Below are 17,349 nucleotides of genomic sequence, written 5' to 3'. Positions count from 1 at the left end.
TGGTGCTCAGGGGACCATATGGAATGCCGGGGATTGAACCAGAGTCAGCTGCGTGAAAGGCAAACACTCTACCTACTATGCTATTGCTCCAGCTCCTGCAATGTTATTTTTGAAGGATATATTCCTAAAAATGGGTTTGTTGGTGGAAAATATGCATTGTTTTTTATGTGTTGATGTGTCTGTATTGTGGCTGTATATTTCTATGTAACAAAACCTAAAACTATAATCTCAATGCCTAAAGTAACAGTGATTCATTATTTCTTACAACTTTATAGTCAGGACATCTGTCAAGGTTCTGTTGGGTGCTTTCTTTGCTCCACACAGTTTCAGCTGGGATCATTCTCCGCTTTATGTTCTTGGCCACGAGCTAGACTGAGTGATCAGATGGTCACATGCTGGTGCCTTGTTGTACCTCCACAGCTCCTTCTCTCCACATGACTGACTTGGATTACTCACAAGCAGCTCCACTGTCTCAGGAGAGTCATGCCCCTTCCATAATGACTGGCTTCAAATAAGAAACCAAAAGCGCCAGTCCTTCCAAAGGCCATAGTAAAATCACATGCCACTTCCTATAGAAAATGTCCTGATGAGTGAATTCTAAGACCATTTCATCGTGCAAAAATCACCAAGTCTACTTACACAGACCTAGATGTTATGTCCTACTGCACTGTTGGGGACGAACATTGTATCATCCGTAATGGACTGGGAAGTCATATCCTGTCACTTCTTTTGCATTCTTAGTGAAAATGTTAAGTAGCCACAAGCCTGAGCTCATCGACTGAGACATGCAGAGAGAGTCCAGATTTTTCAAGGTTTTATTCACACACCAAGACACACTCAGACAAGGGACTCGGCAATGACGGTTTGCAAGCCTAAGAGACTTGGAACCCCAGTTGCCCTCCGAGAGAGGTTTTAAGCCCCATGCCCTCCTGCCTACATGCTTGGGTGCATGCCTGCATGTCTGGGTGCCCCCTGCCAGGTGCATTCTCACGGCCTTGAGCTAGCCAGCAGAGAATAGGTACAGAAGCGAAACAGCGGTTAACATATTTTGTTATATTTATTTGAATCATCTTTGTTATCTGTGGCCAGAGGTCTGGGTGTTTATGTCCAGGCCATGGAGATCTGGCATGTTTTTCTTAGTAGGTTATAAACTCATGACCCTAAGGCACAAAATGGAGTCTGACTTTTCAAAATGGAGCTGTAGTGGTTCTTTCAAAAATAATACTTAAAAACATAACAACTTAACACGAACAATACTTAACATGAACAGCTTTGTAAATGTTTGTAAATGTATATGACTGTGACTCAATTTAAAAAAATAAATGGGAAATTTTAATAAAATAAAAACAATACAATAAAAAGACCAAACAAGATTTCAATATTTACATGGAGGGAAGCAATCAATGGTGGGAATATTTTAAAATGGTCTATTTTGCCACATCCTCTATTATTTCTCAGAACTTTAATAAGTGTAAAGCCCCACAAGTCTCTCTCTCTCTCTCTCTCTCTCTCTCTCTCTCTGTGTATTTTTGGGTCACACCTGGCTGCAATTCTCAGGGTTTCCTCCTGACTGTGTTCAGGGATCATTCCTGGCAGGGCTCAGGCCACATGTGATGCTGGGGATCAAACCAACTCAGTCACGTGCAAGTCAAGTGCCTTACTTTTTGTACTATCCACCCTAAATAGCTTCAGAAATCAGACAAGATTGGGCATGTTAGAATATTAGAGTGGTATGGTCCTAGACTCTTTCTTATCTTGCAAAAATCTTTTTCTTTCTCTGTGTATGCCTTTTGTTATTCTTTGCTCCCTTTTTTTAGATTGTCCTATCAATTTATAAATGCTATTTGTAAAGGATGAAAATTAATCCTCGGCATGTTGTGGGACAAATATTTTCTTGGCAGCTTCAGATTTGATATTTTTTTATGGTAACTTTGGCAAATGCAGAAATTTGGTATGTGCCTAATCTATATCTCTTTTTATTTGTCATTTAGATTTATTATTTACTAAACAAATTTTTCTTACTTCCCAAAGTTAACCAAAATAATCCCATTTTGTTGTTGTTGTTGTTGTTTGAAGGTGACACTCATGAGTCATTCCTGGCAGAGCTCTGGGGACCATATGTGGTGTCTAGAAGCACATAAAAATTTAGGATTTTATTCAAAAATGGATAGTAGAAATTGGAAACAACTGATTAATACACTGTGACGATTGTCTACTGGTCTTCAAATCTATGTAACTCTTCCCCAAATTAGTCTCACATGTGTTGTGAGAGAAGAAAACGTTTAGCTGCAAATCTCTTGTGAAAAAATATTTCTATTAGGTTAGAAAAAGTTTTGCTTGTGGGCAGGAGTGATAGTACAGTTGGTATGGTGCTTGCCTTGCATGTGGGTGACCTAGGTCCATCCCTGGCACCGCATATGATCCCTTAAGCCCCACCAGGAGTTATCCTTGATCGCAGAGTCAGGAGGAAGCCTTGAGTATCACCAGGTGTGGTCCAAACACACCACCACCATCCAAAAGAGAAAAAGGAGTTGCATGTTTTCTAACATTTTTTTAAAAGCAAAATCTAGGAAGACTGTCCAACAGAGTCTCAAGTAAAGGAAAAGCAAAAGTAGGGAGTGGCAGGAGGGATCTCATACAATCAGGGGGAATTCATCACACAGGGCTGCCTGGATACTTGCACAGATAAGGAAACTGCTGTAGAAGCAAGGCACCCTGGAGGGTGGGATCTCAAAGTCCAAGAATGTTAAAACCAGAATCCTTACAGGTTAGTTGTTCATGAGGTGCTAAGGAGATAAAAACACTTGGCACCAGGATTTTTTTTTTTTTTTTGCTTTTTGGGTCACACCTGGCATTGCACAGGGGTGCTCCTGCTCTGCAGTCAGGAATCACTCCTGATGGTGCTGGGGGACCATATGGGATGCTGGGAATTGAACCCGGGTCGGCAGCATGCAAGGCAAACCTGCTGTGCTAAAAACCTGGCAAACCCCTTGGCGCCAGGATTTTGCCACCCAAAGGAGGCACAACAGCAAGCAAGAAAATTACGGGAACACCTAAAATTGAGAACAAAGAAAGTTGGTGAGATTAAATAAAACAAAACAAAACCCCATATATATTGCAATTAGAGGGGCTGCCTGCTTTGCCCTAGCTGGCTGAGCCTCCTATTATTCTTTCCTTTTCTTGTCTTAATAAACAAAATCTGTCCCTGTCCTGCTTTGGAGCTCCTGACAAAATTCTCTCTCAGGGAGGCAAGGACTGAGGTAAGCACCATGGCAGCCATGTCTCCTAGCTAACTGTTCCATGAATGTGATTTTGATAATGAACTTAGCTCTGTGGGGACACCCATTATCATGATACCAGCTCTGACGCCTAGGAGAGTACTGATGAGAATATTCAGTTCTGCTCTAGAAGAAATCATAGGATGGACGAGACTTGTAGCTTACTGAGTAAGTTATTATTCTTAAGTCATGTTGGACAGATAAAAGTCAGTAAGGGTTATGTGTGCAAACCAAAATAGCTCAGGCTGGGAAGACCAAGAGGTGACTGATATTCACAAGGCATTAAATATGTAAAATATATTTTATATTCACAAGGCACAATATACTTATGGCACACTAAATACCCATAGGACACTCACTTTTACAGGTGGCACTAGAATTGGTTCTGCTTGTCCTGTCCCTAAATAAAAATCTTGTGTTTATTTGCTGTACAGCTTATGTGGCAAACTCTGATTCTGGGTCAGGCATTCTTTTGGGGAACAGGAGGGCACACCTGCTCTGTCAGTACTCAAAGCTTACTCCAGGCTCTGCAACCACTCCTGGCAGGCCTGAGGGACCATATGGGGTGCTGGGGAGGCAATCTATGTTGGCTGCGTGCAAGGCAAATTTTCTACATTCTGTAGAATGACTCTGACATTGTTGCTACTACACCTCTCTAATAGAGCTAGTTTGTCATTGTTTTAGGTAATTTAACATCTCTGGATCATCTATCTAGTAGATCATCTATCTACTCTGCTGTATTATCACACCTTTGACAGAAAGGCTGATGTGGAGAGAGACAGAGAGAATAGCGGAGAGTGCGGAGAGGGAGAGAGAGAAAGAGAGAGACAGAGCCAGAGAGCCAGAGAGATAGAGATAGACATAGAGAGAGAAAAGAGGGACATAAAGACAGAAACAGAATAGAAACTGGTATTCTTTGTGAGTACAAATTCATTTATACTCATAAAGAATACCAGTATAATTTTCCTGACAGTAAGGGAAAGAATCCCTGATTTGGGTATATTGCAAAATAAATCCTTAGAAGATTTTGTAATTTTTGGGTTTTCAAAATAAGTCAGATTAGTACATTTTGGAACACTGGCTAGAGTAAGATGTAGTTTGCTTCTGAAAAGGTCACTTGAGATGCCCTTTCAATACTGCATATGTGGAGCCACTAGGCCTCATTACAGCAGAATTAATATGTAAGAACATTGATGGTTTTTACCCTGCTAAGTGGCCTGGCCAATTCAAAGTTTAAAACAATACATTGCATAACTCCTATACTTCTATACAATGCCTAACCACAGGGAAGGACAAAGGGGTTTTCAAAATAAAACTATGCAGAAAGAAACCTGTTTCTCTCTGGATTGGTGCCACTGTTGAATCAGGAAGTAAATGTGGATGGTGGTTTCAATCTGTGAAGTCGCCACCTAATAGAAACAAGGACCTGAGCTGGAAAAGCCAGGCTCAAGCCTATTAAGGAGTAAAACTCTCTTGATGTGGAAATAGAAGGAACACTTGTTTTTTTCCTATCTTAACCACTAACATCAAAATACTGTGATCAAGAAAGAGGCTTTCTTTGATCACCTGTGATGGATGACTATGCTTTTTCGGGAGAAAGGAACACCCGGTGGTGCTCAGGGATCACTCTGTATGAAGGAATCATTCCTGGAAGTGCTCAGAGGACCCTATGTGGTGCCAGGGGTTAAACTGGGGTCGGTTGCATACACAGCAATCTCCTTATTTACCCTGTGTTACGTTCCCTGGAGTAAGCTTTTTTTGTTTTGTTTTCTGCTGGGTGACTTTATTTTTATTTAAGCAAAATGATCAAGAACATTTTATGCATCAGAATAAACTTCTTCAAAATCATTTGTGGTTATTCATGATGTAACTAATAGTGTTATTTAACTAAAGATGATGGAATTTTTTAAAAAAATTTTATTTTATCACCATGTGGAAAGTTACAAAGTTGTCAGGTTTATGCCTCAGTTATACAATATTCAAACACCATCCCTTCACCAGTGCCCATATTCCACCACCAAAATCCCCAGTATACCCCCCGCCCCCGCCCCCCACCCCCAACTGGATAACTGATGAATTTCACTTCATTTTCTCTTTACCTTGATTAGGTTCCATATTTCAACACAAAACTCACTATTGTTGTTGGAGTTTCCCCCCAAGAAAGACAGCCCTCTACCAAGGAAGCATTTGAAAATTAGTTTTCCATTAAAAGATTGTATGTTTTCAGTTTTTAGAAAAGGTCGCGCTGCTGCTAATGTTTGGATGTGTCCCAGTCCCGCATCCCGGAGCGTGTTAGTTGCTGCTCAGTGTTGCCAGGGCTCCATCTGGAGAAGGTGTGGTGGCTGGACCTCCTCTGTCTGGATCCCCGGTGTTGCTGGCCCCATTTCGGGTCCGGAGCATTCTCTGGCTGTGTTGCTCACCAGAACACCTGGCTGCTTCTCTGTTGAATGTGGCAAGATGGCACCGAGGGTGGGTCAAGGGTGTGACTTCCGGCGGCCGGGACCACTTGGAGGCTGGGCTGGCGCCGCCCCACTCCCTGGAGTAAGCTTTGAGTACTGCCAGAGCAGGTGTGCCCTCCTGTTCCCCCAAAGAGTCATTTTTTAGATCAGTGATTCTTTTCTATCTTCCTTTCTTCTACTTTTTGAACAAAATTTCGACAAACTTATGCCTGTTCCACTATTCAATGTTGGGTATGTTGGGAGCAGATAATGTAACTTTTCAGTTGTGTTTTTTTTTTGGGGGGGGGGGAAATGTCCACAGCTGAAAAGGAATTAATGAACTACACTTAAGAATCTCATCTTTGGGGGCTGGAGAGATAACACAGCGGGTAGGGCGTTTGCCTTGCACGCGGCTGACCCGGGTTCAAATCCCAGCATCCCATATGGTCCCCTGAGCATGGCCAGGGGTAGTTCCTGAGTGCAGAGCCAGGAGTAACCCCTGTGCATCGTGCATCGCCAGGTGTGACCCAAAAAGCAAAAAAAAAAAAAAAAAAAGAGAATCTCATCTTCACTAAATTTGGGGCTGGTGAACCAAAGTAAGAGATTTACTGTAGGTGAGATTTTCTTTTCTTTGTTCTGAAGTTCTTATCTGGCTTCTCAGGGTCTATTTCTAGCGCTTTGCTCAGGGGTCACTCCTGACAGTTCTCAAGAGACCCTGTGAGGTGGATCGAATCGGGGTCGTGCACTTGCAAGGCAAATGTCTTCAGTATCCCTTGTATAATCTCTGTGACCCAAGATTGTGAGTTCACCAAGTAAAATGAGGGAACTGCTGCTGCTGCTGCTGCTGCTGCTGCTGCTGCTGCTGCTGCTGCTGCTGCTACTGCTGTGATGCAGTTGTGTTCCGTGGCCTAAAGCCGACTCTCCACTTCCCCAGGCCTCCCCAACAGAGACAGAGCAACAGGGAGACAGGGGACCGCAGTCTGATTAAATGGTGCGTTTAATGCAGAGCTGTTAGCATACTTATAGAACATCTGAAGCGGGGTTAAGGTAAGGACATAGGTGTGATTGATCATTTACATAGATAAACATTTGGCAGAGAACATTCTCTTGGGGAGATTAACTCAAGGGAACACTCTGTCTCCCAGGGACATCTACATTGCTTTCCTCTTTCCCTCTAGTTGTATAAGTTATCAATACTTGGAGTTGTTTGGATAAATACAGTAAGAGACAAAGATCCCAACACTTAGTTCCCTGGGTTGAGAGCAAGCAAGGCTTTTCTTTCCTTTTTGGGTCATACCCAATGATGCACAGGGGTTACTCTTGGCTCATGCACTCAGGAATTACTCTTGGCGGTGCTTGGGGGACCATATGGGATGCTGGGAATTGAACTCGGGTTGGCTGCATGCAAGGCAAATGCCCTACCCGCTATGCTATTGCTCCAGCCCTGAGCAAGGTTTATTTATTTATTTTTTTTGCTTTTTGGCTCACACCCGATGATGCACAGGGATCACTCCTGGCTCTGCACTCAGGAATTATCCCTGGTGGTGCTCAGGGGACCATATGGGATGCTGGGAATCGAACCTGGGTTGGCCATGTGCAAGGCAAACGCCCTATCTGCTGTGCTATTGCTCCAACCCCAAGGCTTTTTTAAAAAAAATTTTATTAGTGAATCACTATGAGGTACAGTTACTTATAAGCTTTTGTGCTTACATTTCAGTCATACAGTGGTCGAGTGCCCATCCCTCCATCAGTGCCCATTTTCCATGATGGTCACTTAATACCTCTACTGAAAACCAAGCAAGGTTTTTGATCTTAGTTCTCTGGGCTTTGAGAGTGAGCAAGGCTTTTTACCATAAATCCCAGACTAAGTCCTCAGGCCAGTTCAGGTTGTCCTTCCCTATGGGGGTCATGTCTCCGAAGTCATAACAACTTGCATCAAGATCATGCATTTATGCTTTCTAGAATGTCCCATTTCGATGCCGGGGAGCTTTGCCACTTGCCCCGGGTCCATCCCAGTCCCACGGGGGGGGGTGGGAATCTCCGTTTTGGGGCGCCAGGAATTATAGCAACTGAAGCCTGAGTCAAGTAATTATGACCAAGTAATTATGCCCAGGAGTAGATATATTTCAGAGTCAATTAACTCCCAAATATTAGGAGCATAGCACTAGTGGTCTTTCTGCGTTTAACCAAAGAATACTGCTCTATAGTAAAATATAAGAAGTAAAATATAGGGGAAATAGAAAAGCAGGTACAGGGGCCGGAGCGATAGTACAGCAGGTAGGGTGTTTGCCTTGCATATGACCTACCAGATTTCTATCCCTGGCATCCCATATGATCCACCAAGCACTGCCAGAAATAATTTCTGAGTACAGAGCCAGGAGTAACCCCTGAACATCACTGGGTGTGACCCAAAAAAAAGAAAGAAAAATAAATAAAATTGGTATAAATACACAACACTTCATATACAAAGCAGTACAAATACAAAGTTAAGAATTACCAGGAAGTTTTGGCTTATAAGTAACAAGACTGACTTGGGGAACTGAGACAAAGAGAGGTAAAATACAAAGGAAAGGTTAACAATAAACTTTAAGTTAGGGATGCTAGCAAGGGCATGACAAGCTTCTCTGGGAGGAGGAAAAGGGGTAATTCACTGTTGAAGACTAAAGCACTTAGGGTTAATACCCAACACATGATAAGGTTTTGGGTTTCAAACTGATGCTGTGTGTTGGGGCTGGAGTGATACACAGCAGGTAACATGTTTGCTCTGCACACAGTTGACCCAGGTTCGATAAATCCTCAGCATTCCATGTGGTCCTTTGAACCCCACCAGGAATAATTCCTGAGTGCAGTGTTAGAGGTAACCCCTGAGCACTGCTGATGTGACCTAAAAAGTACCCTGAAAAGTTTCTTTTTCAAAAGATTAAACTGATTCTGTGCTTGGTATTCACTGCAGAAGGGGTATTTACTAGGGAAAGGGTGAATACATTTAACATGTGAATTATTAGGGGCTAGAGGGTGAACTGAGATCAGCTGATTCTGGGTTGACTGATTCCCACGTTCAGTACAATCACCTTTTTGTTGTTGTTGTTGTTTTGGGGTCACACCCAGTGGTGCTCAGTTGTTATTCCTGGTTCTGCACTCAGGAATTACTCCTGACAATAGTCTTTCTGACTGTGAGCTGTACAACGAGTATGGCTGAGTTCATTTTCAAGTTAACCTTGCTAGTGAGTTGACTATGCATGGATAAAAAGTGAGATTATGATGGGTGGTCCTACCTTAAATAGCAGGCCTATTAAAGGAAGTCCTATGACTTCCTTTTTAAGAGAAAGCAAAAGAAATTCTCCTGCTGACTTAGAAGAGGTAAGTTTTCATCCTGTGACTGGGCCACGTGCTCGGGACTTGATGATGTCTTCCTGTCAGGCCTGAGAGTAGTCCCAGTTCAACAACAATGAGAAAGCAGAGATTGGAGTCTAAAGGCATAAGCAAAGTAACGTTATGAGATCCTAACTGAAACCCTTTTGGTTATATGCAGCTCTCAAAAACAATGAGTTAAAACTAGAATTTTAATATTGGTGCTTATAAATTGCTATGCTCCTCGATGATAGGAAAATGTATACAAATTAGGTAGTTATTGCTTTTGCGTTATTAGAGGGGTCCTAGAATGGTCTTTCAAAAGAATTAGTATATAACAGTCTATAAAAATGTGAGAGAAGGGGAAAAAGAGAAAAGATTCTGTTGCATAGACTATGTAAAACACTTAACAGAAAACTTGTTTCCAGTATTTTTTACTCGTTTCCTGGGGCACTGGGCCTCCCTTTTCTCCCTGTTTTCTCTCACAAGTAAAACCAACATTTTTTTTTTTTTAACCTTTACTGAGCTTCTTTGTGATTCTGGAATTCTAGTAACCTGATACACCTCTAGGATATTCTACCTTAAACCCTTATCAAAATATTTGGCCAAGTCCAAAAAGGTATTTGTGTCCTTGGCTCCGCCCTGTGGTTGGGACTGAGGGTGGGAATCTGTTAACAGGACTAGTAAAATAAAGTTTCTTTCATCTGTTCCATGTTATACACTTTTTATATGCCTAAAGAACTCTTGGAAAAGTAACCTAGATAGACTTATCTTGTGTTAAGGTATAAAATTTGGACTCCAGGTTATCAACTTTCATTTCTTTACTTTCACTATTGTTTCAAGACTGCTTCAAACAATGTGTTTCTTTCCTAAGACTGCTACAACCAGGTAACTGCACAGACCAAGGAGGCTTCAAACAATAGCTTTGGGGTCTGCCCCAGTAAGTAAATAAGAGCATATGCTTATCAAGTGCATGGTCCTGAGTTGGTGTGGCTTGGTTTGCTTTTTGGTCCATACCCAGAAAAACTCAAGGCTTATTCCTGGCTCTGTGCTCAGGGATCACTTCTGAACGTTCTGAGTTTGATCCAAAGACCCTTGAGTACTGCCGGGTGCAGTTCTGGTGGATGGCCCTGAGCACTGTAGCAGAGCAAAACCAAGTTCTTCTGGAAGCAATCCCTTTAAAACAGAACAGCTCCAGAAGCCTGAAAAACAGGGTATCAGTAAGGTTATGCTCTCTTCAAAGGCTCCTGGGAAGTATTCTTTGCTTCTTGCAGCTCCAGAGCACGAGTTGTTCCTTGACTTTTGAGAACATGATTCCAATGTCTGCCTCCATCTTTAAGTGGTCATCTTCCTGTATGTCTGTGTCTTCCTCCGTCTCTGTGTCTCTTATTAAGAACACCAGTCATTGTTTATTAAACCAGGGTGCATCCAATGACCAAACCTTGAGCACTATCTATATTCAAATAAAGTCACCTTTTCCAGGTTAAAGGTGGGGTTTGGTGTAGGATCTTTTTTGAGGGATATGGTCTACCAATAAGATTTATGGATTAACCTCAGGGTCAAAAATAATTTTTTTAAACCTTCCTGGCTAGTGCTCAGGGATCACTTTTGGCGTGGATCAGGAGAATATATGTGGTGCTGAAATAGAACCTGGGTCTACTGTCTGCAAGGAAATCAACATTTCCACACTGTACTATCATTCTGGCCCATAAAAACAAATTTTTATTTTATGAAGTATTTTGAGGGACCATACGGGATGCCAGGGATCAAACCCAGGTCAGCATGTGCACAGTAAATGCTCTATCTGCGTATTATCTCTCTATCCCCTAAAAATGAACTTCTATTACAAATTTTTCTTGGAGGCCTCACCTGGTAATGCTCAGGGGTTACTCCTGACACAGTACTCAGGAATTATTTTTGGCAGTCCTCAGGAGAACATATGGCATGCCATGGACTGAACCCAGGACAGCTGAGTGCAAGGCAAAAATACCTGACCTACTGTACTATCTCTTCAGCCCCTAAAAAATGAATTTTTAAAGTGTGTCATTCTTTTTTTTTTTTTTGCTTTTTGGGTCACACCCGGCGATGCACAGGGGTCACTCCTGGCTCATGCACTCAAGAATCACCCCTGGCGGTGCTCAGGGGACCATATGGGATGCTGGGATTCGAACCCGGGTCGGCCGAGTGCAAGGCAAACGCCCTACCCACTGTGCTATCACTCCAGCCCCCAAGTGTGTCATTCTTTAAGACAACATGCCTAATTTCTTTAAAACATTAACATCATGAAAATCAAGGCAGCTGTTAAAAGATTGAGATTATGGGCCAGAGTGATAGCACAGTGGTTAGGGCGGTTTACCTTGAACCTGGGTTTGATCCTTGGCATCCCATATGGTCCCCTGAGCACCACCAGAGTTATTTCTTTTCTTTTTTTTTTGCTTTTGGGGTCACACCTGGCGATACACAGGGGTCGCTCCTGGCTCTGCACTCAGGAATCACCCCTGGCGGTGCTCAGGGGACCATATGGGATGCTGGGAATCGAACCCGGGTCGGCCTTGTGCAAGGCACACGCCCTACCCGCTGTGCTATCACTCCAGCCCCCAGAGTTATTTCTTGAGTGCAGAGCAGGAGTAAGCCCCAAGCATAGCTGGGTGTGAACTAACAAGCCAAAAAAAAAAAAAATCAAATTAAACTTGATTAGACCTTGCTTTTGAAAAAGAAAAAAAATACATTGATGAAATGTAAAGAATTGGTTATTAGCTGTTAGGGACAAATCGCTATTTTTTTTTTCTGACATGTAATAATGGCACTGTGACGGCACTGAAGAAGTTGATCTTAGGAAGTGCAGTGTCAAAGTGGGGATAATATGTAACGTTTGTATCCTACTGCCAGAAGCTTAAAGGAAGGAATACACCAAAATATTTGGGTTTGCCTCAATAGTGGGTAAGACAAAGCAGAAGCAAATAAAACAGAATTGTTTTGAATCTATGTGACTGATTATGTCACGTCCATGATTTTAACCAATGTGGTCTGTGGCTTATTAGGAGCAAGTTAATTTGGGACTTGAAAATGTTTTGGTTTTGCATTCGCTCTATATTTCTTCCCCTCTGGCCTTAAATTTCTACCTGGAACTGTATGCCGTTTTTTGTCGAAACGCAAATGCCAATTCCTTGGCAGAGTTTTCTTTGCTCACGATCCTTTCCAAAGAGAGTGCAGTTTTTCTTGAGCAATTACCTTTGCCTGGGCATACCAAATAGGCGGGGACGAATAACGAAGGAGGTGACTATTTCTCTTGGGAACTCAGCAACTGTTGTCCGAAAGAAACTCCGTTCGAACCGTGTGGCACCCTCCGCTTATACATTCTCTCCACTGGTGTTAATTTTTGAAAACGCCACATAAGTAAATTTTCTTTACTACGTATGTTAGGCGCTTAAAGCGAGGGAGACCCGCGATCTGCAAAGGAATTCGCCCGGGGGAACGTGGGTGTCCCCCACCCCGCCCAAAATCCGCAGGTCCACGTCTGTTCGGACCAAAGTTCACGGAAGCCGCGATTCGCCCGTTTGCCCCGGGCTGTTCCTTTCCGCGGTCGAGGCTCTGCTGGCGCGCCGCGCGCCGCTCCCGGACGCCGCTGTCAGGTCGCCGGCGCCGCCGCCGACTCAGAGCTCCGCGATGACGCGGTCGAAGGGGCGCGCCGGCAGCGGGGCGACAGGGCTGCCCCCCAAGGCGACCGCCCCCCACGTCCTTCCTCCCGCGAGGTCACCAGAGGGGCAAACAGCAACGCGTGAGTGACGTGAGGGACAAGGCCGGGAGAGGGTGACAGGCGGCGCCACGCCCGGGAGCCCGCCAGCTGGCAACGCTCCTCCTTCCGGCCGCCGCGGCCCGCCCACCGCGCCCTCCCGGGCCAATCAACGCCGACGCGGCTCCGCCCTTGCGGCCGGAGGGGGCGGGGCCAGGGCGGCCGCACGCCGCACGGTCGTTCGCGTCCAACGCGGTGGCGTCACGCGTCGACGCTGGGGACGTCCCCGTCTGGCTCCCGGCTCCCGCCGCTTCTCTTCCACCCCCCCTCCGGTGGGTCGGGGCCGCTGCGCTCCGGCACCCCGCCAGACCAGCCCCTTCCTCACAGTCCCCGTTTCCCCCGCGGCCCGGCGCTCGGCTTGCGTGATGAGGGCGGAGGCTGTGGTGGGCTGAGGGCCGAGGTTTCGGCTCCCTTCCCCGGCGGGGCCAGTTGGCGCGTTTGAACAGACCAGTGAGGCTGGAGAGAAATTCCGTTTTGATTGGAAGCCGGGGTTCACGGGAGGGCCCTCCAAAGCGGATTCCACTGAAGGCTGCACTCGAGTTGGAAGGAGGCTCCCCCCATCTGCCCACCCCAACCCTTGCCCCCCCCCCAAAAAAAGCGCCCTCCACCTGGCAAAAATTAACGTAACTCGCCCGTAGGAAAACACAAACGTCTCAAAGGAGACGTTCCCGGGGTGTCAAGCTTTGCCTCAGGTGGAGCTCCCGGGGAGCTTAGGTTGTCAGGGTTGAAACAGATGCAGAATCCAAAGGCAGCGCCAACAGCCTCCGATTTTGCTATGCCTCTGAGCTGCAAGGTGAGTGGCTTTGTGTGGCGATTCGTTAGCTGTCATGTTCACGGATGCGGGGGCCACGGCGATGCCCGGACGCGCGTCTTGGTGGATTGTATAATAAATAGAGCGTCGTGATGTGAAAGCCACCCCGAGGAGGTGCGTCCCCCCGGGCGTCGTGGACGGTCTCCCCGATTTTCCTTCAGGAACCACCCAAGGGCCTTAGACTAGAAGGGAACGGGTTCTTGGAAAAAAAAAAAAATGTTGGACACAGAATGGGGTTTTCCTTTCACTCAGTTGGCCCGGACTTGGCCCGTTTTTGTTGTGCTGTTTTCTTTTATTTCTGTCTTCGGTTTTTGGATTTATGCTTATAGCAGGACGTGGTTTATGTGTGTCTCTGCACATTGTGTTTTGATTCAGAACTAGGATCAGGACGGCTTGAAAATCTCAAATTAATTTTGCATATGATGTGCTTGGGAAAAAGAACCCCACAGCATAGAAGGTGATTACAGTTCGGCTTGTTGCACGGAGTTTCTTTTTTTTTGGGGGGGGAGGGAGAGGCGGGAAATCTGTTTATGAGAATTGAATCGACAGTGAACATACCATGTTGTGTATGTAGAGAGATATTTATCTATTTGGTGTGTGATTCAGAAGTTCCCTAAACTAAACTTCTTCCAGCAAGCACTTAGTACTGCAGCGTTATTGTGGCTTAGGTAATTGTTGAATCTTTCCAGAGTTAGAAGATGATTTCTTTTCTTGAGGTTGGTATAGAAGTAATTGAGCTTAGTAGCCAACTTTTATGACGTTGTGCCTTGGTGAGTGCCCAGAAAATAATGCCTGTCTAATCCAGGAATACCTGTGGGAATTAAAGGGGTAATACAAGCTCTTATTTTGATTTCGTATTAAAAGGTGCTGTTACTTGTTGTCTCCTTATGTAGTTTGGCATGAAGATCATGTGTGTGGCCTGCAGATATTTTCTCAGACCAAGTGTGCTTTGATGATCTTTGGTTAACTGAAACAGCCACTGTTGGCAGAATTTCTGATAGATTGCGTCTTTGTCCCACACCCTGCCTCCCACTCTCTTTAGAGACTTTGATTCTTTGTCTGAAAGCTGGGTCAGATTATGCTAAGAGGTCAATATGAGTATATACTTCCTGCATCTTGAATTGGTTGTGTTTTAGCAATGTGTTTACAGCATACATTGCTCCTGAGGATGGTAAATATTTAACCTGGTTTGAAATATGTAACGTTTAGGGGGAAGAAATTAACTGAGGTTCTGGTTTTATGTGAGTAAATTGGCTGTTGTCCAGGTCATGTTGGTGACAGACTGTCCATTCCCCATCCTAAGATGTTGATAATCATTTTCAGACTGCTCCGGAAACTAGATTTGATCATGGTGGTGGCTCAGATAACAAAACAGTATCCTGTGAGGTTTGACCACATTAATTCTTGGGTGGAACTTTCAGCTGATTTGTTGTCAAACTTGTCAGCAGGGATCTGAAATGAAGTTTACAGCATAAATGTGACTAACTATTGAATGGTTCAGGATCTTTTACAAGTGGCTTGTGTGCATTATTGGAATTGACACACCAACCACATAAAAATAGGCACTTTTATTCCCATTATACAATTGTAGAAACTGAGGCATTGAGGATTTAATCTGCTTGTTAATGGCCTCAGTAAATGTCAGAATTTATAGCAAAGCGTGAGTGGATGATTTTAGAGTGCTTGCTCTTAGCAGTTGTGCTGTATTACTCAATACGATTTCAGAGCTCTTGCTCTCAGTGGTTGTGCAAAAATCTTAGTTAAGACGTCTCAAAATGCTGGATGCAGATAGGTTGAGAGAGACAGAGAGAGTGCACCATAGGCTCACTTATTTTTAAAGGGTGCGTGCACGAAATAGAGCATCAAAGGCACAGATTTTTTAATTGAAAAGTAAGCTAAATTTTAGAACCTAGAAAATCATGGTTATTAGAAACACTTTAATCTTACTACCCTAACACTTTTGTATGCATCTTCTATATGTGTATATAAAATTTTAGTTGTGATTCATTTTGATTTTTTAAAATAAATGCTTTTCAGTTATATGTAAGAAGGAAGATGAACCCTGGCAGGAAACTGCCCATGTGAATTGCTGAAATATGGAGAGAGTCCTTGATGTGCCTCTGAGCTGTGTCATTGACTGGAACCATGTTAAAGAAGTGCATTATTGCTTTTGTGGGAAGTAGTTGTACAGTTTCTACCTTTTAAAATCATGAAAATTAGTTTCCAAGGGTCAGTCTTTCATAGCACCTTTTTTTGGTTGGATTATTCTTTATCATTTCTTCTTGTTTTATACCAATCTTAGATATACGTGTGTTTTCTTTCAAAAATTATCTAATATTTAAGTTTTGGTGATTTAAAAATTTTTTATGAGTCTAGAAAAACTGGAGCACCACTTTATCTGATATGTATGTGATATATTTATTACATGTGTATTTTGGGTTGGACTGGAGCAATAGCACAGCGAGTAGGGTGTTTGCCGTGCATGCGGCCGACCCAGGTTCGATTCCTCCATCCCTCTCGGAGAACCTGGCAAGCTACTGAGAGTATCCTGCCTGAATGGCAGAGCCTGGCAAGCTACCCGTGGTGTATTTGATATGCCAAAAACAGTAACAAGTCTCACAATGGAGACGTTACTGGTGCCTGCTCGAGCAAATCAGTGAACAACAGGATGACAGTGCTACAGTATTTTTGGTCATATCCAATAGTGTAAGGGGGCCTACTCCTGATTTTTGCTCAGGGGTCACCTGAGCAATAATCAGCGGCCATGTGATGCCAAGGAGCTAATCCACGACTCCTATATGCAAATCATGTACCCTAATCCTTTGAAGCATTACCCCAGACACTCAAATCCTTTAGGGGCTTTGTTTTGCAATACTTGGGATATCTCTCTGGACCTTCCTATGTCTGTCTCTTTATCTATATAACAACAAATTTGGACTTTAAGTAGACATAATGAACTAGTGATAAAATAACACATTATTTTGGAGGGAAATCAGTTTCATTGTTATGATCTTTCCTGTGTTGACACTTTGTATCAGATAAAATTTTTCTTAAAGGTGATGTCTTGCTGGTCGAAGAGACAATTTAGGGGTTGAGGCACTTGCCTTGCATGTGGCTAGCCTGGTTTGATCCCCTACATGTGGTTTCCTGATCCTTAAGCACAGAGCCAGTATAGACCCTGAGTACTGGCGGGTGTGGCCTTAAAATAAAATTAAACAAAACATAAAGGTGATGCTCCATCCTAACTTTCATGATGATTTGTTGTTATATGGCATGTGAATGTCATTTTCTGGTAGTATAAATTTGAAAAAGTTACTGATTTTTGATTTATGGTGTTAATGTTTACTTCAGGTTTTCTCAAGAATCTTTTCTTATTCCATTAGCCAGTTCAGTTTTATTTTTATTTATTTATTAATTTATTTTTTTACGGTTTGCAAATCAATAGCACAAACCAAACCATGAAATGAAGCCCTATAGGTATATTGTTACAGGATTGTTCATGCAGTAAAAAGGTAGCGATCACTCTTTTCATAGTGGTTAGCCAGTTCAGTTTTAGATAGGATTGTGCTTTATTGCCTAAACTTTTTTGTCACAGCACCTTTTACTGGACTTATTTTCTGTGTGTACATTTTTTTTTTTAATTAAGGTACAGTGAGATTCACAGTTGCAAAGTTGTTC

The 17,349-nt window shown here is 43.5% G+C and overlaps 1 protein-coding gene across 3 annotated transcripts in view; it reads left to right on the top strand.

Annotated features, from left to right (window-relative positions):
* Positions 1-13,073: 13,073 nt before the first annotated feature.
* Positions 13,074-17,349, top strand: part of CLCN3 (chloride voltage-gated channel 3) — an 87,051-nt gene continuing 82,775 nt past the window's right edge. For 2 of the 3 annotated variants that reach the window (XM_055123702.1, XM_004610375.2), the window contains exon 1: positions 13,074-13,653. The gene's annotated coding sequence lies outside the window, so the exon portion shown is untranslated. The remainder of the gene's footprint in view (positions 13,654-17,349) is intronic. The other variant, XM_004610377.3, reaches the window with a different exon arrangement.

Source organism: Sorex araneus, chromosome 1 (genome assembly GCF_027595985.1).
Source record: "Sorex araneus isolate mSorAra2 chromosome 1, mSorAra2.pri, whole genome shotgun sequence".
Taxonomy (NCBI): Eukaryota; Metazoa; Chordata; class Mammalia; order Eulipotyphla; family Soricidae; genus Sorex; species Sorex araneus.
The sequence above is the reverse complement of the archived record's forward strand: the minus strand, read 5'-3'. Positions and strand labels throughout refer to the sequence as shown.